The following is a 25964-nucleotide window of genomic DNA, read 5'->3' as shown; positions in this document are numbered from 1 at the left end:
AATAAGACAACCACCTCCGCTGTAACATACAGGCATAACTTTTTCAGAGCAGTTGCAAGGGATTACATTTTTAAACAATAAGAAACCTTTCCTCTGCATTCTCAGAAACAGTATCTGGTGGTTTTGTTGGTTTTAATATCCTAGTTAAGCCACAAAATAGAAATGTTTCAGACCAACCACATTTTGGATGAAATATAATAAAAAACCTGAATGCCTGGTTTCATAATGTGAAGTTTTAAACCATCTTATTTATAGAAGGTACCATCAGTTCCAAGTATTGTATACACATACAGCCATACACTCCTAAAAAGATGAATGATTTGTTGCTTGTGTGATGATAGCAGTCCCAGTCAAAAATGAATACCTACCAAGACCATTTCCACTACATCATACACTTAGCATATGTGTGTCTTTCTGGATATAGTATGAATTCTAAAAACAAAGCATGTAAAAAAAGGACATGTCATTCTTATTTTACACATAGGAGGTCGAGGCAGACAGAGAATGTGACCTGCCAAACTCTCTCAGAGACAAGGCACAGAACAGCCTGACAACGGCCAGAGGAGACCATGTCTTCCTCTCACAGTTAGCCTGAGATCGCATGGTCAGCCTCCTGCACCTGAGATAGTAAGCATTAAGCCACAGTAACTTCACCACTTGCATTTATTTGCCTGTACTGTAATACACGTAGCACACCAGTCCAGTCTCTCCCCACCATGGCTCTCCTTAAAAAATCCCACCACCATTTGGAGCAGAAATAAAGAATGTTTTTTTCCTCTCATTATGTATCCCCATAGTGTCTCTCAAATATCCATGAACTATGCCAGTACAAAGAGATTATGTTTCTCCCTTTAATCCACTGTTCATTTTACAGTACAATATCCTCCGTATGACTGACATCACTGGAGAAAGAGCCCTTAAATTTTCCTTTGCTCAGCAAAACACATGGTCTGTAACAGTAGCCTGGATGTATTTAATGCCGTTTAAGAGTAAGCCTTTCTCATCCTTGAAGGACCGACGTATTTAGAAGAAAAGACAAATACTTGATAAACAGGACCAGAACAACCCCAAAAACTTAATGACATCTCCAGTATTAACTTCACAAACTATAAAAGAAAAAGGTTGGTACTTTTATAAGAAATCTTCTATACTAAGCACCTAATAAAACAATCTACACACAGAAAAGCGCACTACAAAAAGAATTCAAAAGCTCGAAGGCCTTGCTTTTACTTCTCCAAGTGAAGTAGTCTTCTCTAACAGAGAAATAAATACGTACAAGACCAAGCCTGCTATACTATCATGCAGACTAATTCTGAAATACAAATTCAAAAAGGATTTAAATATGATACCACTGTAATCCCAAATTTAATTTTAAAAAGCCATTTAAGCAATTACTTAATTTGATTGCTTTGTAAAAGAAACTGCAAACCTCCAACTGTCTCCTAATTCATAAATTTGTGAATTACAGCATGAACCACAACTTCATTAAACAATACCCTGTTGGAAGTGTTTGTCTTTTTCCAGATACTTGCTTGAAAGGGGCAAGATTTAGCTTTTATGCAAGGCATGCTCTTTAGATACACCTTTAATATATATGTAGTAGATAAGCCCAACCTATATTTTACTCAAACATCATGAATCTTACAAGAACGTATCAAAATGTTACAATTTTAGTATGTTTCAAGGTATCGCTAACCATAAGAAAAAGCATACTGTTATTTAAATAATAGACATTCCTGACCTACCCTCAAGGTAGGGTCCCTCACCAGAACATAAGGACAGTTGCACTGATTTCACAAGTACAGGATCCTGTCTCCAGAGCACCTAAGACTCCGTGGTGTGGAGGATGGGTGAAAGTAGTCTCCCATTGGGCCCATGCCCTAATCATGAACTCTTCAGTGTTTCAGGCTGCTTTCAAATCCAAAACATAAGTTTATTTCCCTGCCAGTATGTTCTAGCCCTTTCTATTTTGCCCTCCATATAAATATCAAATCTCTCTCAATGCTGTGAATCCCAAAGAAAGCCTATGGTAATGAGCCCAACAGACTAATGAAACAGAGCTCAACAAAAAGTTACTCCTTTAAAATCAGTATTTAATTTGCTACTAACGTTACCGAATATCTTCTTGTTCTCACATTATGATACAAGAACAGAAGTTCTAACTTATCCTCATCATTGTCAGATCTGAACAGAGCTGCCTCCTAAAGAGATGTGAAGCCTTGGAGCAGCAGGGTTAGCTGGGAAAGCAAGCACATGACAGAGACTGACAGACATACCGTGTAAAGCTTTGCATCTACAGCTACATGCAACCACTTGTAATACAGTAAATTACGTATTTTCTAGATTTACAAATACTTGAAGGATACTTGTTTCTGCTTTTGTCAGTGCATTAGCAGAAAACAGGAAATGAATCAGACTGAAATAATAAACCTTGAGAAGAAACACCATGAAATTTTTTGGTCTTACATAAGATTCATTCTTTTAAAGTGACAGAAACTTCAATAGACAAACTGATCTAAAAATCACAGTTTTAACAGATAGTAGAATAACCGTGGATTGTTCAGAAAGGAAAACAAATTTGGGTCTTTTTCTTTATTATGGTATATCACAGGTCTCTTTCATAATCTTTCTGATGCATCACATTTTCAGCTGGCTATTGAATAAATGGAATTTAAGTGATCATATATAAGTGCACGGACTGACGGAACACCAGCCAAGATAAGAAAAGATGGGAGGGCTGCCAAATAAACATCATTGCCAAATTACAGCGAACCCTTCATTTTCTTTCCAGCCTTGCCACATGACAGGCTTTATTTCTAACAGCTCTGAGCCTCTGTTTTACAGATACGCTGTTGATACTGCATTTATATTCCACTAAGAATTCCTTAAATGAAGTTTAAGAAATAAGATACAATGACAACAAGAAAAATTAATCTCAAGTTCTGAAATAACTCTCCCATGCAAGTACAAAATCCTGTCATCCTTGAGCACCATTTCTTCTGGATTTTCCCATCTCATCTTTAAGAGTAGCAAAAAATAACCATGTAAAGATAGAGAGGCCAACTATTCAAGAAAATATCATTCCACAAAAACCTAAAATGGTAGTCAAAAGTCAGATTATTTTGACTCAGGATGTCACAGGGCATTTTAAGACTGCTGTCTAATTGCAGATACAGAAGAACAGAACCAGGCTATAAACCCAACTAGATACCACACTAATCACCTGAATTTCAATTTTGGACTAAAATATTTTTCCCCCCATAATCAAGACTAGACTACGGGCAGGAAAAAAAAAACAACAGAACCGCATCCTGAACAGGCATGGGTTTTTTTCTTAATAAATTTTTCAGCAAACTGACAGCACGTTTTTTTCTCATTTGTGAAGCATTATTAAACTTGCGATCGAATCCCCTTGGAGCATGCGGGATGGCTTTTGTCCGACACTGGTATCCGTTTCAGTGATTTAATCCCAGTCTCCGAATTTTTCAGCGGCCACCTGCAGGGGTCAGAAATGAACGAGTCTCCCCAACCCCATGTGTAACTTCTCTCCGTTCCCAGTCTGGGCTGGGGAAGGGAAAGGATTTGGTTTGGTTTTCAAGGCAGAGGGGAAATCCGATCTCCTCTCAATCACTATACCAGCTACCAACAAAAAGAGAGTGTAGCGGGGAATTAACAGCAGGAGTATTCTGATACTCTGCATATTACAAACATTTCTCAGATAGCTGACCAGGTATGCACAGTCAAACCAGGTACCACACTCTGGCTCCGAGTGAATTTCCTTTCTTTGTTTTCCTGTACAGCACCGGGTAAAGTAACTCCCCGAAATTCCCATATTCCCCTCTGATTACACATAACATCTAAAATAGCCCACACTTTTTATCAAAATCATTGAGTTAAAGAAAAACCTAGTATTGTAATAGCAACCCAATTATGCAAAAGAATTAGTTTTACTCTAAATCTTTTTTTTTTCCTCATTATTTTAAATGCCTCGGAAACACATTGATTAGCTATAAACCAGTTTGTAACCACAACTGGCAAGACAGAAAATTTTTAAACTGATGCCTTGAATGTAAAATGCTCCAGCAATTCAAAGTGCTGCCTTTTAAGAAGAGTATTTGTATCCAATTTTTGGTGAGGAATGCAAGCTCCCTTTAACCTGGAACAAACTTGTTACAAGTATTAAATGAAACATAACCTTGAAGTTAAAATTTTATGGACATAAAAATACAGTAGTATTTCAGTTCTCTAACAAATGTGTTGTTCTTCTTTAAAAAAAAAATCCTTCACAAAATACCAAATACAGGATGGAAAGCAGTGTACTTTATTACGATGTAAACATATTAGCCTATTCTAACGAATAAACAAGGTTATGAAGAAAAGCTTCCTTAAAAAAATTAAAGTTAACTTTATTCTAATGAAACAAAGTACAGTCTTATCTAGCTGTGACAGAGATTTTCCAGTAATTTAACAGCTTTGATGCTGTAACATTCAATAAGGCATCCTGATTAAAAGCAAGAGGAAGTCAGACCAATTAGAGAGCTAGGGAGAGCACTTGGTATATCAAACATAGTCCTTGTATTTACCTGTAATTCACATCTGGTCTGGCTTGTCAATAAGAATAAAATATTTCACTAATCATGGCCTTGGAAAATGAGTCTCTGAACCCACCAAAAAACTGCTGTGAAGTAGAGCTGAACTGATACGACATCTTAAAAATTATGTTATTTCCAGGAGATTACTGAAAGCACTGTTATTACAGAGCATAATATTAAAGGAGCGCACTTCAATGAAAAGTTTTGTTAATACACCAAAGCAAACTAAGTTTTTGATAATGCTATACATACACTTACAAACACGGCAAGAGTATACACATGCAGCATCCTAAGAAGATGAGGGAAAGAAGTCCTTACAGGTTGTATTTGCAGAAGAAATCAACTGTCAGTGAAATCTAAACAAGACAGAATCTCAGAAGCATTTAATACTGTAGTTATATAATAAGAACAACGAAAACAAATCTGCATCCACCACTTTTGAACATTTGATCTATGCATATACATAAGCTTACCTGAAGACAGAGTATCTGCAGGCATCCTGATTAAGCAGCCTTTACCAGTAAAAACTATTGTGTTTTAATTATACTCTTTAACTAATGTCCTGGTTAAGCAGAGCATGAGAACAGATGCTATCTAGTCTATTTTTGGGATACTCTAGGTAAGGAGTCACTGAAGAAGAAAAGACACCGCCCTGCATCATCACTGCAGAAAAAATTAGCTGTACTGTCTCTTCTCACCCAGGGAGCTCATGCCCGAGGAGAGCTTTTCTTTTTACATCACCATAAAAAAAATATGCAACAGATGAAAACAAATCCAGCAAATCTTCTCCAACACTAATTGACAGAATTATTTAGGTTGGAAAAGACCCTCAAGATCATCAAGGGTCTACCCCTCCAAATCCATCACTAGACCGTGTCCCTAACATAACCTTATTGGAGGTGTCCTATACTAATAATTCTTTTCCTGTAAAAGACCCAAGATGAACCTCCCTTTAGATTTATACACATGAATAAAAAACATGTAACAAGGTATTTTTTATTTGTTTGAGAAAGGAAAGTGAAGCTATTTCACTTTTGAAGTTCTTGGAAGTCAGGAGCTTCAATGTTTATTTGAAACCATTTATTTCCTCCTACAGTTCCAAAGAAAACAGTTACACAAATACATTAGAGGAAGCAGGTGTATAATTTCATTGAAAAGCTATTTAAGTTTCTTAAAAAGGAGCTTTATGTCAGCACAGAGGATCTTTCAAACATTTCCTTAAGTTACTTGCTAGAACATATACATTAATATTCATCTTACTACTTTACAAAAGGAAAGCAACCACAGGGTATTATTCCCAGTACTAGCAAGCACTGCTCTATCCTAAGCACAAAATTGAACAATCACAGTTCCAGGAAAACACTGATGTCACTTCCAAGTTGTAAATATATGAAGAAAATCCTCAACATCAACATCAACAGTACAATTAAATGGTTAAATATCTAGGGACATGACATTTTAAAAAAACCAAAACAAAACAGAACTTAAGCTAGACTGCAGAATTCTGTAAGATACTACATCATTTGTTTTCAGTGTGCCTTCAGTTTTAATTCAGACTTACTTCTTATTTCATAGATCAGTTATCACTTAAGCTACAGTAATCCCTGAAGTTGTTGAAGACTAATTCAACTATATATAACTAAGAAACTTACTTCAGCAGGAAAAAATATACATTTACAAAATTATACTAATGTGCAGTTAGGCAGCTTGCAGGGTTTTTAGATTTTAACATAACTTCCTCCAACAAAGCACAAAGCAACTCAGAAGCTGACAGAAACGTGGCAGACACGTTTTACAGGGACACAGATAGACATGAAGTTATTTCCCTGCATTTAAAAATGTTGACAACTAAAGGGAATGCATCTTTTCCAATATTCAGAGCAAGAGGCTCTGGTATAGAGCCGCTTCAGGCTTCACTATGTAGTTTGGGAGTCCTACAGATGAAGCCCCCACTGAACTAGCTTAACAGGTTTGAATTAGTACAAGTATTCGCCCATACCGTCTCTGTTGTGTTAACCTACCTGCAGCAGAAATTCAGAACAGGGCCACCCTGTGCTCTTCAGAGTGAGGTCAAATGTTCAGTTTAAGCTACATCTCCAGATCTGAATGGAAGCAGGGGCATTCGTTTGATGGCTGTAGGTTAGTAAATTCCAAGAGGAGGACATTAATAATAGGACGTGGTAACAGGTCTAACATTTTAAACCACTGCAGCTATTTGCTAAATTAATGTCCTTACAATAGCAGCTAAGCTTCCAAAGCAGCTTGCCACACTATTCTGTGTGACTAACTCCCAAATGGCAATCATTTACCAGAACTTACTCTACAGACCAGACAGAAGTGCATAAGAGTACAGCAGTCCTACAAAAAGCAGTAGCAGGCTTAAAGCAAGGATAGATATAGCACCTCATGGTTAAACAGCAGATGTTATGGGGGAGGAGAATGTAAGCAGTCAGTCAGATTAAATCAAATTGGAAAAATATAACCATGCTATTGAAAACAGAAACTAAAGTAATAAGTTAAATGCATTGTGATTTACCTCATTTTTACAGTTCAGTAACTCATTTATTTCAAGAGACACTAATTTCTTGTTAAAAGAAAGGCTAGTAACTCTTGACTGCCTGACACTTCCCACTGTAAGATTCTATTTCCAAAGATGTTTAGAATCTTCTCAAACTGGGCTGAAAGTTAGGTACCAAGATATTCAGCACCCTTTTTTCAGCTGAACTACTCAAGTCAATAACAAATAAAAACCCCACACTTCAAAAAAATCCAAAACACTTTAATGAAGAAAATTATCTTAGAAAAGAAAATAAATCCAAAACTTGCAATATTTTCTCTGGAAAGGTTTTGCAGTAGCATACTTTGAAGCTGGAATATGAATTCTAGCCTGTGTATCTAGGATGTACATTTTATCAGCATTCCAGCAATGTGAATGTAGCCATGCTTGCAAGTTTTTGGGAACAGAAGAAAAATATATACTCTGCTGAAAATCATCGATCATTTATCTGCTACAATCTCCTGAACTTGACCCAGCCTAGAACTGAACAGAATCTTCCTTCCCTTCAGTTCCACGTGTATAATATGTTGGGTCAAAGTACCAGAAAATAAAGCTAGGAAGCTGACCTGTCCTTTCCAAGATCCCACTACTAAGTAACAGCAATGTGGAAGATACTCCAACTAAATAGGGAGAGGACAGATTAAACTCATAGAGAGAAAGGGGGCTGGAGGGAAAGAGTAAGTGAAAACAAGAATGGATATAGTACAAACTTGCTTAGACATCATCCTGAACAACTGAAGTCAGCGGCTGAATCCTGCACCAAAACAGGACTAGGATGGCTGAACAGGCACTCCATCAGAGTGCTAGAGAGAAAAATAAGAAAAAACGGGGATCACAGAGTGAGGAGACCAACTGGAGTTGTTCAGGGAAGCAATCTGGGAACTCTAGCACAAGTAAGAGACTATGTACCTCATAAATCCAGTGAGGCAGAACTGACTGGCTGATCACAAACACTAGAGGAAAACGAGTTAACAAGCATGGGCGAAGATAAGAAAGAGACCCTACAAAGAGGAGTTGAAGTGGAAACACAGAGAGGAAGCATCTCCAAATGAGATGAGAGAGACACAATCAGGTTAGGTACTGAAAAGGATATTAATTTAGATTGGCTAAGAGATCTCCTAAAAAAAATCATGACAACTAAATGTGAACACAATTTGGGTAAAACACTGTTAAGTATGCAGAAAGTAAAAGGTACAATGCTGGTGACAAAAAAGCAGAAGAGGCTTGTACTGTCAAAGCCATTCCTCTAGCGCTCATCCTTCACCATCCAAAGACATCCATAAAACCCCCTGCGTAAGTACTTGGATCACACTGTCTAGGGTTGATCCCTATAAAGCATGACAGAGTATTATTAGACACCACTAGCTCAAATAGCAGCGGTCTGCCTAGTGAGTAGCTTCCAAACCGGCTGATATGATTGCAATTATTATTTTTAACAGCTAGGAAACAGCACACAAACTAGATTGGAAATAACTTCATCAAGTAAACAGAATAAAGCTCTGGAGTTTGGAAATGAGAACTGAAGTACACTAGGACAGTTTAATTGCATGGCTTTTATCCCTTTACCCCTGTAGAATCTTGGCCAGGTTCACACTTACCAGGTCACTACTCAGTATTTTGTTTGTTCTTACTCATCATGCGCCTTATCTTAAAAAAAATAGTAATAAAATACTGCATATAATGCCACACTGAAAGCAGAAATTGATTTCCTCATAGCCCATTGCAGAGCACTGTTATGTTAAGATTAATATTGCTGAAATACTCAAATACCATATTCATCCCACTGAGGCAGCATGGTTATTATCCCTATTTACAGATACAATATTAAAGCATATGATTAAGGATGGATTTATTTATCAGCCTCAGGTGCCCGATCTGAGATACCCAGGAACTTAATTTTTTTCAGGATATGTTACACAGCAAATTATATGTTCAAAGATACCTTCAGCATCAATTGTGTACACACACACACACCATCAGCCCATCAAACCAAGAAATACCACTGATATTACATGGTCAGGATTCAAATGCCTTCATCGGGCAAGAAGAAAATCTTTTCAGTTTTCTGCTTTATTTACATTCTATCTCCAAACCTGTTTAAATGAAACAATGCCCTAGAGACTAAGTTTATTGCAGCCCAACCTAGATGGACTCCCCAGCGGACAGGGCAAATTCTTAGGAATGCTTCTTGCAGGAAAGAAAAAGAAACCAAAAATTACCCCACAGCTGTATTATCAAGGACTGTAACTTAATAAAGGTAGGCACAAAAGGAAATCAAACTATGATTGCTTCTTCAACCTTAATTCTAGCATTTCTTAACGTTTGAGAATCTGACCCGAAACCTTAAGATGACAATAAACTGCATGCAATGGTAGAATCACTTTCACTTTTCTGACATGTGCAATCTTCCACATTACAAAACCAGGGCAAGTCAGTCACCTAATTGCTGTAGAAGCCATACCTGCCTATTTCTAGTGTGCTAATTATCATGGTTTCTGAGGAACAAAGTTAAACTACCAGCATCCTGAAGGCATCTTCCTTGTCTTCCCAACAGAAAGAGTTCTTGCATTCTACACAGTACGAAAACCCGAGCCATTCTTCACCTACAAAATGCACTGTTTTGCAGAATGCCCATTAGAGGAGTTAAAAGTTAGTGCAAGTACATATTGAGTTAGACAATACTCAAAGCCATACTCCAGTCAACTACTCTGATGACCTGACAGTCATGTGATAAAGGTGTATCTAACCACCTCCCTTTTTTGAAGGAAAGCAAATCATCAAAACAAGGTTTTATCTTCGTCATCAAATATTCCAAACCCACCCATATTCAAGTACTAGTCTACAGTAATACTGTACAAAGCACACATTTCAGAGAGCTGAACTTTAAAGGTGACTAGTTCCAATTTCAGAAGGACTGCATTTTAGAGAGCTTCAGTACCTACACCGCTTATTTAGAGACAAAAGCATCAATCTACCAAGGCTTTCCATGAAGTGTTGTATTTTTTGTTCACTGTACTGCCAACAGGAAGCTACCTCCTTTTTCAAAGTTCTAATTTGTTCTCTTACTGAATGACTTTTACCACAACAGAACTATTATTCTGCCTACTCTTAGAGGTGTGTTTTGACGCATTCCAGAAGGAACACCAATCATATCAAAATACATCTTTATTATTTTTACTTTTAATGACCAGAGATGAACAAAAGCAAATTTACAGAAGGTTTAAGAGAATCCCTTCCACAAATGCAGTATACTGTGGCTTTATGTTAATTGTGCATATGCCATTTCCATATTAATGGATTTAAAAGGCATTCAGTGCAAAGATCCCCACAGCTTGTGGAGATTGCTTAGGTTGAAACTGTGACTTCGAAATTATTTGTTACCCTTAAAACAGAAAGGTGATACTGTATGACCGTTGAGATAAGAAAAAGGATATGATTATGTAGCCCTAAGAAAAACATACAGCAGTACCTCAAACCTCCGAAACAAAACAGAAAAAAGCACCCAATTAGAATAAAATCATGTTACTTGCTTCATATTTTACTTAAACAATACTTCGTCTAGATCAAACCACGACATTATGTTGATAATAAGGACAGGGTGTAGGAGGTGGGAAGAAACAGTTTTCAGTGCTTACTGTTTTAGAGAAAAAGCTGAAGCAGTGCCAGGCAGGACTGAACAGGATGATTCTATTTCTTAATCAATTCCCCAGTAAACACCACCTCCTTCCAAAGCTTCAATTCAACAGCAAAAGATAAGTTTATCTGGCACATCATATACCTTATCTACTAAATTAACACTGAAAACAGGGGAGCTTGTTCTTCCTTTCCCAGACAGGCAAGTCAGCATGCAACCCTAATAACCTGAATTCTTGCAAGGCAGGATCTTTCTCTTTGTTTATCCTTGTTCTCTCTTCACTAGTTAGTTAATCCATTGCCTAGTTCGTCTTGGAATCATCTTTAATTGTTAATAATGGAAAGACTCAGGACTCCTGTGCTGAGCTTACAGGGTGCTCTTCTATTCTTACCCTGGCTGAATTTTTCCCTGGTGTCAGGTCACAGAAGGCAAAGTCTACTTTTCTGCAGCTACACACCACCACCACAGACAAAGTCTGAATGAAAGTGCATTGGCCCATTGCCACATAAGGAGCGTGGGGAGAAGGTGACAGCAAATAGGAACAGGAAGGGGAAGAAAGAAGGAAAGGACAAAAAAGAAAGTAACTAGTCAGATAGGAACTAAGGAGGAAAACACTTTTTGGTCACTAGATACAAAAATTCCTCAGGCCAAATGGAGATGGCTTAAAAACCATGGTGCTGTGAAATTAAAAGAAACAGTGAGAACAATAGCTTTGCAGATTTCTTCTCTGTGTTGTCCCACAAATAAACCTGCACTGACTGCGGAATCTTACACTTCACGAAAGCAAAAGCCTGGCTTCACAGGCTACAAGCACTAAAGAGCCCTTTGCTTAAAAAGGATCTAGAAGTTTGATACCTCCATCTCTGACCCTGAGTAAAAGGGCTCCTGGTCTCCCACGATGTATTTTTAGCAGTGTCATATAAAGGAAAGCTTGACTCCCTTTTTTTGAAAATGCAAAGTCAAACAAAAAGTACGAGATACAACTTCACAGGTAAAATGAAACTAAGAAGGTATTGTGGTTTCCTGCTCTTCTCAAGAAACTGAAGCAAGGCCTTCCACTCAGGGGGAAAAAAAAAAAAAAGTAGTAATTTTAAAGGCTTTATTCTGTTTAGATTTGACTTCAGATAGAGGAACACAAAGCCTGAGCACCTCCATCAGGACACACAGTGAAGTCTTCGATAACAAGTTATTTTTCCAGTACACATTCTACAAAATTTTAAAGTCTCTAACCTTGAACACACTTCACCTTACAGACACATTTCTTTGCATTAATCAACATATTAGATTGCTTATTATGGAAATGCAAAAGGCAGACCCAAAGTAAGGTACTTCCCAATGGCTGACCAGAAGAAAATGTTTCTCAGCAAGCTTCACCTTTGTCAGTTGGGTCATCTTCACTATAGTCACTATTTATTCCCATGCAAATATCCTTTCCACTGTCAGACATTTGAAGGACAACTGGATGCTCCCTAAATTAAGCATTTTGATATGCAGGAGAAGTATGTTGCAACAAACTTGCATCTTCACATCATGTACAGACCCCATATAGGTGTTCAGTTAATACTTACTAAAACATTTATCGTCAAGGTACTATCAGATATTGATAGAAGGAAGAGTGGCAGCAGGCTGAGCATACGGCTCCTGATTTTCAGGTCATAGAAAGCCTGAAGCACTCATCAATGATCTAATTTGGACAGAATAAAAGCCTTTTATTTCCTTAAAAAAATGGTTTAAAAGTTTCTTCCAGAGATTGAGTTCTGACTGATGATACTGCAGATCTGCTAAAATATCCCTCCCCTTGTCTAGTTTCACTGAAATATACTGTAAGTCCTGTACACCACATAATATACTGTAAGTCCTGTGTACCATGTGCTTTTGGCAAAGGAAATGGATGAATGACACATTTAGGCACGGCACCACCAACAGTATTCTCCTCTGGAATGCAACCATTATGATGCTAAGACTTGTTTTTGTCTAAGAGCAAATAGTTAACAAGGCTACTTTTATATAAATACTTAAAAATAAAAACAAGGCACAGCAACACCAGTGCCACAATGTCATCATATCCAAAATGCTAGCCAGGTAGCACTGTAAAATCCCCATGCCTCAACTAAAACCTTCAGTCCCACCTGAAGTTCCACTGTTCAGTAGATCCCCTGAGGTGCTGTACCCACTTTGCACTCCCTACAAACCATTTCTTGAAGACATACACCAGGTAAATTTGTCTCACCAAAAGTCTTTAACAGTGGACTGAACAGTACAGCTGGAACTGTCTTACAGATTAAGCATTTTCAGATAAAACCAGAACTCGCTTAACTTGATGCAGCTTGCAGAGTTTGGTTTTATGTGAAAAATCTGATCATTAATTGAGAAACTTAAAAAGTGATACTTTTATTTAGTAAGGATATGCAGCATCAGTGAAACATGAGAACAAAGCAACTTGATACTTACTGCAGACAGCTTCTCCAGAGCTAGTCCTCTTGCTGAAGCAGTTCTTCATTCACTAAATGAACAACTGAAGGGGACAGCCAGAGGCTCCAATTTAGAATAACAGCTCTAATCTGCCTTATGGGAGCAACTAAAGGACCTATGGAAAAATGTTTGTTTAACAGTAATTTGTCTCAACTATAAATGGAAACAGAACACAACTGACATAGTCCCACAATGACAGTTTGTGCTGAACAATACCAGGATACTTGCATTAACAGAGTTGTGCTCTACTTAGGAAGCAAGAACAAGTGACTATACCAAACTGAATTGGTACAAACATTTATTTCTGTGAGATGCCCTTCAAATGTCTTGCTGAAAACATCATTATAGGGGATATGTTGGCCTCTAAAAGAGAGGAAGTTTCAATGCCTGAGGAAACACCTGTGTATATGTAACTCTTAAATTAACGCTAACTTCATTATATCTCTTTGCTAAGTTGCTTTAGGTTAAAGGAACTCTTGTACCAGCTTTCCAGACTGCTACAGTATATCTGGATATATGAAGTGAACCTGCTGGAAACTCACCCTTCAGGAAAAAAAACCCAAAACATAAATCTACAGCTATTCTCATCCTGTAAACAGCAATTACAGTTGCAGTGTGCTGGCTACCTGTCCAACGAGATACTAATAGTCACCCAGCAGGTGACTGACTCCAATCCACAGGTTAAGAGTGGAAAAACCTACAGTAATTTTTCCATTGCAAAAAAGTAATCTAAAATGGAAGCACTCCTACTTATCGGATGGATAAACCTCAAGGTAGGGTCAATTCTTCTCAGAAGTATGCCATGACTTCCATGAAAGTGAAGCAAAACACAGTCAAGGCCTTCCTCACTTGCCTTAATGCGGAAAGACCTCAGGGTGGTATCACAAATGACATCTCACAACTCAGCTATGGGGCTTTGCTTCCTTCTCTGAATTCTACTTTGAAGAACTCAAACGGCTGTGCTACAGCTGGTATAAGCCATGCTCACAACAGGAAGAAGAATCCTAGTAGAACCCTGTAATATTCTATTCCCATATAATATTTACAGTTCTTTATAGATATCCATTGCTTTGTTTGGGATCCTTGAGTCAGTGTCTGCACTAAAAGAAAAAACAAGCAACCAAAGCCAGAGAAGGACCAGCAATCAAAGCCAGGGTAAAATACAGTTCTGCAGTGCCTGAGAATTGCCAGAAATGTACATGGAACAGAGATCACTGAACAAAGAAGCCTATGCCGCCTTATGACTCAGATGAGGTAAGTCTCTTCTCATCAAATAAAAAACCAAACTTACAAGAAAATCTGGGATAATGAGGAGAACATGAGTTTACAGAAGTTTGGAAGAAATCTACCGATCCATAAATAGCAGCAATAGACTACATACCTATTTACATAATAACTTGCCACAAAGCACTGAGAAATGAAGTAGTTTAAAACAGAAGAAATCTGACATAACCTTCAAGTGAATACTTAAGAGGGAAGACTGAAATCCTACTCTGAATTCTACTCTCTAGGTCAAACTCAGTTGTTTATTTGGACTTCTACTTCTTTCTGAATTAAAGCAGAGCACACTATCTGAAATCTAATCTATATACAACACAAAAGATGTTTGTTTTCCCTTAGAGATAATTTCACTGAAGACTTAAAGGCTAAACTACTAGAAATTAACTAACAACAGACTAAGTCACAGATAAAACTTCCCCTTCCGAGACTCAGAAATATAAGGAAGTCTCCTCTTGTGGGAAAAAGAAAAAAAAAAAAGGAAAATTAAAAAAAAAACCACTCAACTGTTTGAGGTACTGACACAGCCTCTTCCATATTCTTCCTCTGGAGGGGTAAAAAAAAGGTACACTGCAACACTACTAAAACCAACCAGTACTCTTAAGACTCCATGCAGTTTTCTACCTTCTTGGCGGAAGTCTATCTCCACAGGCAATTCAGATGCTTTTAGTAATGTAAGATCCGACACCATTCTCAGTATCTGGAAGCTGTGTTATGTACACTGATGCATTCGGCTACACATCTTCCATCAGTTAACACGGAGGGGACAAGGGAAACTTAGAGCTAAGACAAATGCAAAATGAAAAAAATCTGAAATCAACTTCTTTATGGGTAAGCCAGTATTAGAATTAATATTTTTATTAGTTTTTCAAAGAGCATTTGCTGACCCAAAGAACCAGACTGACTGGCAACTCTGCCATAAACCAGAAATCACACTAAGAAGAGCAGAGCCTAAAACATGTATCCATCAATCCATCCTAGCCAGGTATTAAAATTCATTCCATTAAGTCTGGTATGTGGTGTTTACATACAATTCAGAAAACAAATCACAAAGCTAATTATGGATGTCTGACCATGGGCCAGAGCAAACTGACCCCATAATGGGGAAAACAAGCTTGACTAAAGGCCATCAGAGGACAGTGGTGCAGAACAGTATAGTTGCATTTCAGAGTTCAAAGATCTTTCTCAGCACCTCTTTACTTGGGTTCAGAAGTCCTGCAAAAAGATTCAGGCATCCTGCTTAGTTTCGCTGGAAAGGTATGGGGGAATCCTTCTAAGGAATACTTTAGTAAGACTAAGTAAGGACCAAGAAGGCCCAAGCAAACAGAAAAAAACCCACCAAACTGGACTAGTTAGGAAGAATCACCTACTCACTGAATAAATTTAGTCTGAAGTTTTGTCGTGGGGAGTAGCAGCTAAATGCTGTTAATTAATAATAGGGGGAAAAAAATACACATTTTTAATCACAAAAGGCTCTAGCCAACCGCCAAAAGAATTCAAGGGTTTGTGCTCTTTTACAGGTTGGTAACTTCCACATAAAATGAGTTTCTGTAATGCATATATTAATGCTAACTGAGAATCCCATAGCTAAGGGAGTTGTAACGATTCATTTACTAATGGAGAGACCAGGATTTGTACACACTACAAAGGTAAACAAATACATCTGTCAAGCATCTTCCTCCTAAGCCAGAGCTAACATAATTAATCAGAATCTGATGATTGCTCTATGTAAGAAATATGCCATTTGTTTGGTAGATTTAAGGGGAGAGAAGAAAACCACACATGCAACATTTCAGCTCCCCTCTTTTAGAAATAATGATCTGACGTCCTCAAACTCAAAAATAGCTGACAACACAACACAACAGCTAGAATTCATCATTTTATAAATACTGAATCATATAAAACACAGTTGAAACTCTACCATACTTCAAGAAATACAAATATAGAAGAGTTATGCATATGTAAGCTTTTTACTGAATACATTTTTAAGAGTAACATTATTGCTATTATGCAAAAGTGAAACTTTCATTTTCTGGACCAAATAGGCCTAGTTCACATGCAAGCGAAAAAAAAAAGGTGCCTTCTCAGCCTCCTGAGAGCTTTAAGTGTTCATAGTTAAATAATGGTAAGATTTTGGGAGCTGTTAAGTAATATTACACAGCCATCATTTCTAAGCACGCAGGTTAATTCTGTCAGCTGGGCAACTCAGAATTTATACCTCACTTTGACCTGGATATTAAACTGAAAACCTTCTTTTCGAATGAACTTAGTAAAAACCATTTAATCAGACACTGAAGTATGGTTTGACTGACAAGAGGAATTACTTTCAAAAAAATTTTGAGGGGGGAAAAGTCGAATTTTTAAACATGAATTTATGATTAGTTTTGTCTACAGAATTAAATCATGCAAGTCCTATTTCCCACATTGCCCTTTGCTTTTTAAAAATAACGCTGTCCTTGACAACAATTGAGATAAAGCACTAATCAGTACCAACGCCAACTACAGTATTTTAACAGAAACAAGATTTGTTGTGCTCCGCACAGGGAAAGCCAGGCACGTTTCCAATAAGCGACCACAAGGGCACGAAGGTTTCAAATTTGTATTTCTCTGCTCAGCAATAACTGCACTCTACTACAATCCCTTTGGCGTATCCCAATAACTCCACTCCAGTACTAGCCCTTTGGCAAAGCCCCACTCCTTTCTGTCAGAGAGCACTGGAGCAGGAGGAGAAAGGCAGGACACGTCCCCTGTGCCAATCATCGCCCCTCCAGCCCGCTTACACGCACGCCGGCTCTCAGACTTGTTTGTTATCCGTTTTTCCCTACCCTTGCGAGATGCGCCCGCAGTAGTTGCGATGTGTACAGTGCACTGCCAGGTGGAAAAGTCCCAGCTCTGCAGAAGGATCTGTGCAAGGGAACGCACGGCCAGCCGCCGGCTGTCACCCCCGCTCGTCCCCCCACCGCCTCGACAGCCGAGATGCAACATCCCCGGTCACTTGAAACCCCTCCGCTCCTCCGCGTCCAGGGTGGACAACGGAGCACGGAGAGGTAAACCGGGCACTCTCGGGGGGGGGTGTGCGAACCCTGTCCCCCGGGGTGCGCCGAACGCCGGGAGCTGCGTGCCCTGCTCTCCCCGCGCCCTGCAAGTTCAAGCGCCGCAGCCGCCAGGGCCCCGCCGGCAGCCCCACGCCGCTGCCGGGGGGCGGGAGCCAGGCGCCCGCCCAGGGGCCCCCCGCGGCGCCGCGGCCCACCCGGGCGGCAGCTCCTCCCTGCGCATCCCCGCCCGCCGCGCCGAGGCCAAGCGACACCCGCCCGGCGGCTGCCCCGCTACCGCAGCCACCCGGGGCGGGGGGGGGGGGGCAGCCCGGGCCGGCCGGGTCTCCCTCCTCCGCCGTGGCTCGGGGCACGACGGGCCCCGCGCTCCGCCAGGGGGGAGCCGAGGGGAGACAATGGGCAGCATGACTTCACCCTCCAGCAATGTGAGGAGCAGCGGCGGACGCCGCCGACTTGCCCCCGGCCGCCGGGACCCCCCGAGGCCGCGGCTCCCCGGGCCGCAGCTGGGACCCACCCGAGCCCTCTCCCACCCGGGCTCGGGCCCCCGCCCAGAGGCGGCTCCGGCTCCAAGGCTCCGCTCCACCCCCTCGCCCTCCCGCCACGCTCAGGGCGGCGGCTGCCGGCCGCCGGCGGAGGCCCGAGGCGGGGGGACGCCCCGCGCCCCCGCCGAGCCCCTGCGCGCCCCCTGCCCCGCCGCGGGCCCACCCCCGGTACCTGCGAGTCGGCCGGAGGAAGCGGCGCCGTTCCGCCCGCCCGGGCCCGGCCCCGCGCAGGAAGCGGCTCTGTGTGCCTCTGTGTGCCCGTGTGTGTGTGAGGGAGAGGAACGGAGGGGGCGGCGCTGCCGGGGCGGGGCGGGGCCGGGCGGGCCGAGCCGAGCCCGGCGGTGCGTGGGCCGGGCAGGCCGGGGCCGCCCGCCGAAGGAAGGCGGTGCCCGCTGGCTGGTTTCCGCGACGCGCTGAGCTCAGCCGTACGGCGGTGCCGCCCCCTCGCCCTCTCCCGGAGGGCCGGCGGGCGGGGCGGCCCCAGCAAGCAGCAGGCGCCGCGCTCCCCCCGGACCCCCGCCGCCCCCCCCCGGCCGCGGCGGTGGTGGGAAGCGGGGCAGCCTCCCCCTTGCCCGCTCCCTGCCGCCCCGGGGCTCGGCGCTGGCCCGGCTCGGCGCGGGCCGGGCGGCTGCGGTGTCCGTTCCCCGGCGGCGGTCAGCTCGCTGGGCCGACGCGCGGGCACTCCGCGGCGCTGCCCACAGCGGCGGCAGCAGCGCGGTAATTATTTACTCCTCCGTGGCTTTCACACCCGTTGAAATGTAAAAGCGCAAGGCCAAGAGCGAACTACTGAGGCGTTTCGGTGGGGTCAGTCAGCGCCGATTCACTCGCCGAGGAGGCAAAGCGTGCTGTAAAACAGAGGCGTCCCTGCCTGCCGCCGCTCTCGCCATCCGAGATGGAGCCCGCCTCGGCATCCCCCCAGCGGCCCCGGCCCTTCCCTCACGGCGCGACCCTGCTCGCCGTGGCCAAGCGCGGGCAGCCCCCGGCGCCCCGGCCGCCGGCGCCCAGCGGCTGGAGCCCCGCTCTGCCCCGGCCCTGCCGTGGGCTCCCCTGGCCGTGCCGTGGGCTCCCCCGGGCCCTCTGTGGGGTGCCCCGGCCCCGCCGTGGGGCTCCCCGGCCCCTCTCGCTGCCGACCTTCGCGGCGCCTACCGCGGGGTTCGCCCCCCGCAGCCCTGCCTCAGGGGCTGCCCTCTCCCACAGCCCGCTCGCTGCCCCTCACCCCTCTTCTGGGCCAGCTCCAGATCCCCCTCCTCTGTCCTCTGGCATATTTGAAGAATTATTTGCGTACATTAATATTACATCGCTTTTAAACCGTGTGGTCGTCCCCCCCTCCCCCCCCATCTAGTTAATCATTCATAGTGTCTTATGTCATCTCTGGATTCTCTGGAACTGGGAGTTTATCCTGTCCACGTAGGTGACTAGTGATGCTTCTGTTAAGCTGGTATGAAACCCAAAAGCTTACCTGGGAAAAGTTACTAATTACCCAACCCGCGTTTAACACATGCAGATACTGTGAGATGAATAAAATGTGTCATTTTTTCCCACGGGATTTGCAATGTACGCTCTGTGTAAAGCTTGCACGTATACTTACATTTATTTCTGTGCGCAGCTCCATTTAAGTCAATAGGACTACTTCCAGTACATCAAATTAAGAGTGAATACAAGTCATTCCGCAGTGAGATACTTAATCTGAAATGACCGAGCAGGCAATTACAGCAAACAGGGAGGGGAAGTGGAAAATGACGGTAACAGCAATGAGATTATATTGGAGTTTTGATATGTTGTGTACAAATCACAGCAGTTCCTTCTTTGCTTGCAAAAGCCGGTAGCTAGGTGAGTTACTTAGGCTCCAGTACCACAAACGTAGACATGTCGCTTGAGGCGCGTTAATGGCGCTGTTGTATTCATTTGGGTAAGATACGCAGAAGAATATAACCACTTGTAGGGTAGAGTCTTGGCCGTTTTTCCTGTGTGTGAGATTTGGGACAGAGAAATGGAATTACAGAACTGAAGTTCATAAAATGAATGAAGAAAAAGGACAGGCAAGAGTGGAGGTGAATGAGGGAAAGAAAATGAAGAGGGGAACGGAAAGATCACCGTATAGAATAGCGTGATAGGATAGTGAACAGATATTGGCTGGAACAGGAACAGCAAACCATCTTACCAATTCAAACGTGCAACCATCAATAAAACAAAACCCAGCAACAAGGAGTGCAAAGCCGTGCAGTAATGTATTACTTTCTAAATGTCCAGAGGGATTCAGCAAGTCGGTACAAATATTCTGAAGCCTCTTGGCTAATGCTGGAGGACAGGAGGGGAACGGAGCCCAGGCGTTTTAAAATTCTGCACTGGGAGATTGAGCAGTCACTGTGGTGGTCAGATGGTTTCTCCTTGAAGCTGATGGGGGGACAAGCAAACCTCCAGCCAGCCACCCTCCTGAGAGCTCTGCAGCAGAGAGAGCCTGCAGCCAAGTAGGTGTTTTTCATCAGAAGCATTCAAAATAGGCAATTAACAAAATACAGAAAGCACAGGGAGGACAGACAATCTTTTCTGCACAAGCTGTACACAAAAACTCTCAGCGGTTTATTTTGATATGTAGGGAAGATATGTTTGCTTGCTTGCTTGCTTATTATTATAGAACAGGATGACAAAGAGGTATTGCGGAAAAGTTAGGACTGCCCACACCCTTTAACAAAGAGAAAATACCTCATGCACATTGCATTTTGTGAAGCACACAAGATTTATGAAAACAAGGCTGTCTTTCCAAAATGCTTTCAGGAGAACATCTAGGATTGAAACATTCTGGGCATTTAATTCAGTGACTGGCAGAAAAGTACAAATTATTATATCAGAATACAAAAATACTGTCCTCGAAGCAAAGCTTCTGGTATGTTCTAAGGAGACATAAGCACACACAACGTGCTGTCAAACATGTAAGGGCAAAAATCATATCAGCATGAAGTGAGGTGAGCAGACAGGACCGAGGAAGAAAAGCGCTATTTCTCTCAGTGTTACAGAATGGAGAGAGGATATGATGTGGAAGACCTTACCTTAATTTAGTATATACTTCCTATAATCTTTGCTTGTCTGGACTGCTGTCTTTGGTATAGTTGCAGCATTTACATATGAAACACTGCTATTTCATGTGAAAGGGTACTGTAAAATCCAGAATTTCATGTGTTTATGGTCTTTTCTTTGAACTTATGTTGGAAGAGTATCAAATATGATGGGTAAATGTTTCCATGTCTCCGATGCCACATCTGAGTCTCTTCTGGAAATCTTTATCTGAATATTCAGCCATCATCTTCAACACAAAATTGCCAAAGCCAAACCATTTTTTTTTTCTGCAGATAATTTTATATTTTCTGCAGCCTCTGCCATCGTCTGGTTTCCAATCCATCATTTATAGGGGGAAAAGAGGCATCCTCAACCTCTCCCCTTTTGACACACACACATTTGTGTCCCTGACCTTTCGTTCACCTTGTTCTGAAGAACACTCTTTGTTTGGGGATTCACCACTCTCCTCCGTTTTCCGGCTCAACTGTCTTGCTAGTATTTTTTTTTTCCTGGAGAGTCTATTTTTAGGACCCCTGGTTTTACTGATCCGTCTTACAGTGTTGCCCCACAGATGGCTGCATTTGCACAAAAAGCATAGCAGAAGATTGATGTGGCAGCAGGAGCAAGTGGCATAGGGAAGGAAAAGAACTGTCTAGATCCATTTTGCCACTGGAGAAAATGTAATATGGAAATGCATTCTGACTTGGAGCTAAAGAAGAAAGGATAAAAGCCTTTGATGAACTAAAATATCTGCAATATCCGTTGATAGCAAAACATGTCTTTAGACTGGGCATGCAAAAATAGGCAATACTAATAAATATCAGTATACAACTGATAAATATCATATTATATATCAGTATAGCTAAGATACAAATTGCACGGGACAGGAATAGGTGTTGAATTATGTCAGGCTTCTGTTTACCCTTTGTGAAAGGTTATTTGTCATGCACTGATTGTCATCAATTGTATTGAGCACAGTAGATTAAAAATACATACTCTGTAAGAAATCCAGATTTGGATTTTCTCAAAAGGCATTATTAACCTGAAGAATAAAATGAAAGGATATTTAAATACAGGGGTACCATGATGACAAACCTAGGATAATGAATTAGCATCAAATAGAGCTAGATGATGTAGATGCAATCTCACTGATCCAAGTTACGATCTTGTGGCAAGATACCAGTAAACAATGTGCAGGTTGAGAACTTTCCAAATTATTGGCACGTCATAAAACATTAAAGATGAAGGCTTCCATAGCCATTTCAAACATCACAGATATCTTAGAGTCATACTATCTGATCTAATCTAATCGGTTTCTGTAGTAGCCAATAAAGAAAAAGCAAGGGTAGAAAATTTAAGATACCTAGAACTACAGCCCCCAGAACATGCCTACTGCAAGAAAGAAAATCTGTTTAAATCAATTAAATGGGTTTGTTTCCAGCCCCAAAGAGAGAGAATAGAAATAGTTAGAGAAATCTGGGTGCCTGAATCCAAAAAATTGCTCCTAAACACATATCAGATGTCACTCATAAGGCTCCGAAAGTCTGCAAAAGAGTGGTTTATGAGCTTAGCATCTCTTGCATGCCTAAAACTCCACTCCTGGATGTAGTATTTAAGCTCTGGAGAGTATTCTGGAAGTCAGGTGCCTAAAGGTGAGGAGCTGCAAGATGCACGTGTGATACCTATGTATTTTCTTGGAGCTAGCCCTTTTTAAAGGTCAGTTGCTATCACTGTCTGTATCCTTAAATAGCTTCAATTTGTTAGAAAAATAAATTAAAATCAGTTAAGAGTTAGTTATACTGTGAAAAGCAGCAGACTACCATTTCTGTTGCACAACACTGTTTCCATTCTAGTCCCCTGGGCTTTCCTCCTCTGTTACCCAGAACAGCCTGAAACTTCTGTTTTTCTGGGTTGAGAAGTTACGCGCTTAGTCCCTGCCCAAAGGTGAAATTGTTTCTGGAAAGCTTGAGCAAGAATGTTTTTGCTGTTTTAAGTGTGAGAACAGTGGGGTAGGGGGAAACACTGCATAAAGGTAAAAGTGCTTGAGGGTTTTCTAAATAACTTTTTTATTGGCTTCACTAGATGTGAAGAGATTAAAGTCACGGTGGAAATAACCCTGCTCAGGAAAGGCCTATACTTTTTCTAAAGTTGGTCTCAAATCAGTCAGAGGGTCCTCCAAGCAGCACGTATGATCCATCTTTGCCAGAGCCAGAGAACATTTAGACTTGCCTTTCCCCGAGTAGCTAATATCTGCTCAGATTTAGCTGTCCTTTGAGCAACAAACAGTGCCTCCATATTTTCATGGTGACACACTGACTGCACCCCAAAGTTCTACTCCACTGGTTGGCGCATTACTGCATAATCCTTCCTGGGGTGGCTCATCTGCAGTGTATCTACAGGTTCCCTCATGAATAAACTTGGACAGGGAGGTTGGTGATGGAGGTGCTTGGTGCCCATGGAGGTCTCACTTCAGTGTGCACCATGGCCACACTCTGCTACTGATGGTACGGCACCTCCAAAAGTGTCACAGCAGGCCTTGTGGCCTTGTGTCTCTGTATATGCTCATGCCACAGCCAAGCATCATTGGTCCACGCACAGGCATTTAAAAAAATGTCTTCTGTGTGACAGCGAGGGGCCGAAGGGAGCCTCTGTCACTGTGTCTGTGGGGTATGCAGGAGACAGGAGCACCTCACAGCGCCTGCTGACCTGCCTCAAGCCAACTTCGAGCAGGTCAGTGGACCTGAAGGCAGCGTGTGTTTGCACCCAGAGCAACAGCTGCCAGCCTGGACAGCAGGAGGAGGAGATTCTGGGCAGGCGTGACACCACACAACCTACTGCCACACGCTGTCACCTGCGGTCATGCCAGGTGTTGCATGTCCATCATGAGCGCATGTTGAACAAAGACAGCAAGGGAGATGTCCTCCTTGCCTGGACCTGTAGTGTACAACCTGTGACTCTCCTGAGGCCAAAAAAATGTCTTGTCAGGGAACACCACAGGCCAGGGTCTCCCCGTGGCAGCAGGACAGAGCTGGAAGGCACTGGGGTGGCCCCAGCTCTGGGCACTGGGCACCTGCCTGGGGACAGACTGAGGCCAGGCTGGAACATGAGCCCACACGTGAGTCTGGCTCGGTGGGACCCATGGTGGGCAGGGCAACACTGTGGGAGCTGGAGACTGGCCCTGCTGCAGCATCGCTCGGGCAGGGGCTAACAGCCCCAAGGGCTGAAATGGGGTCCCTGGGCAAGGACAGTCAGGATTGTGGGTGCCGTCAGGGCCCCAACACATCCTTATGGAGAGACTCCATATGGCTTTGACTATTGCTGACTTCGAGAGGAGCTCACACGAGCGGAGCTCTGGCGGGAGCATTGGTGTGTGCAACCTATTGGTGGTGGAAAAGGACAGAGGTGGGGGTCAATGAGGAGTAGTTGCCTTCAGCCCCTGCTTAGAAGGTACGTGGTTTCTGACATGATGACTAAGTCTGTGAGAGCCAACAGACAAGCAGTGGTAGGACACAGGACCTCTGTACAGGGAGAACTTTCCAGAAATGTGTCATCCTTCCTGGCCTCGCCAGGGCAGACAAGCCATTCACGGGAGAGCCGCTTGCTCTGCGTGCAGAGCTGCAAGCATAGCTCTGCCAGGTTGTCTGGCAATTCCCACTTGCAACAAAACACCCTGCAGCCCCGGCCACTGCCCAAGGGCCGAGGACATGAGCAGGGCACTGAGGCAGCCTGGTCCTCCCCAGCATCAGCAGCTGAATTCTGTGTGCTGTGTACAGCTGCTGTCCTCTGCGCTGAGGCCACTGCCAGGATGGCAGTTTCGCCGTGGCACTTGTGCCTGCCTTCCTGCCAACAGCTGGCAAGCCTGCTGTTTACTGTGATTACCCTCAGCATGACCCTCATGAAGCAGCAACTGTGGCCTTTACCTCTTGCCCAGACCAGAAGAATTCTCTGTGGTCCCTCCTTCCTCAGGATAGCCAGGAGCAGGCCTCCCAGATCTCCTCTGGGGTGAGGTGGGAACCTCTTGCCTCCCTGCATGAAGCTGAATCCAGACGCAAGTAACAGCACTTTCCCATGGTCAGGAGCATCCAGCTCCAGTAATCCCTCCAGCAGTGCCCAAGGCTTCAAGCTGCTTTTGGGGCAGTCATTGCATAGAGAGAGGGCAGTGGCAGCAGTGCCATAAGATTACCCAGGAATGGTCCATAGTTAAATCTCTGACAGAGAGCTCTAAATAGTGTTGATTCATGGTAGGCAGCATACTGAGATGTGCCTAGTTAGGCCATGATGCAACATGACTGCAGGATACCAGCTGGTCTCCAATGTCCCTTCCACATGCAAGGGAAGTATCTGAAGCAGCTGAAGGTTTTCAGTCTAGTCAGCGTTCAGACCAGGCTACAGAGAAGGAGAAATACCAATGAAGACCATTGATGTAATGCCCCGAATGTTTAATAGAGATTAGCTTCCATCTACCAAGCTTCTTCATCCTGCAGTCTAAGCTGGTGCTCACAGAAATGTACATTGTCTAGGGCTGAGCCCCAGTTCCTGACACCTCTCCCAGATACCTGAGCAGTTAGCTTTGGAGCTCTGCTCCAAGTAATGCTCCCAGGATGCAGCCTGCAAAGGGTTGAGCCAAGCCCCTGCATCCATACACAAGGTTGCAGTGCTGGCCCTGAGGGTACAGGTGTCTTCAGGAGCCATGTTCCAGCGGGCACCTGAAGGACATTACAGCGGAGGAGTGGCAACAGAACTGTCTCCACCAGTATGACCATCAGCTACAGGTTCAGCCCT

At 42.9% G+C, this 25964-nt stretch overlaps 1 protein-coding gene across 3 annotated transcripts in view; it reads right to left on the bottom strand.

Annotated features, from left to right (window-relative positions):
- Positions 1–19401, bottom strand: part of RNF19A (ring finger protein 19A, RBR E3 ubiquitin protein ligase) — a 58379-nt gene extending 38978 nt beyond the window's left edge. The window contains exons 1-2 of one of the 3 annotated variants that reach the window (XM_037378949.1): positions 18301–18420; positions 6614–6725 (exon numbers count right to left, since the gene is read on the bottom strand). The gene's annotated coding sequence lies outside the window, so the exon portion shown is untranslated. Of the gene's footprint in view, positions 1–6613; positions 6726–18300; positions 18421–19344 lie in introns of those variants that run through there. The other 2 variants (XM_037378947.1, XM_037378946.1) reach the window with 2 other exon arrangements.
- Between the last annotated feature and the right edge of the window lie 6563 nt (positions 19402–25964).

The sequence above is a fragment of the Falco rusticolus genome, chromosome 3 (assembly GCF_015220075.1).
Source record: "Falco rusticolus isolate bFalRus1 chromosome 3, bFalRus1.pri, whole genome shotgun sequence".
Lineage (NCBI taxonomy): Eukaryota > Metazoa > Chordata > Aves > Falconiformes > Falconidae > Falco > Falco rusticolus.
Note: the sequence above shows the minus strand (reverse complement) of the source record. Positions and strands in the feature narration are given on the sequence as shown.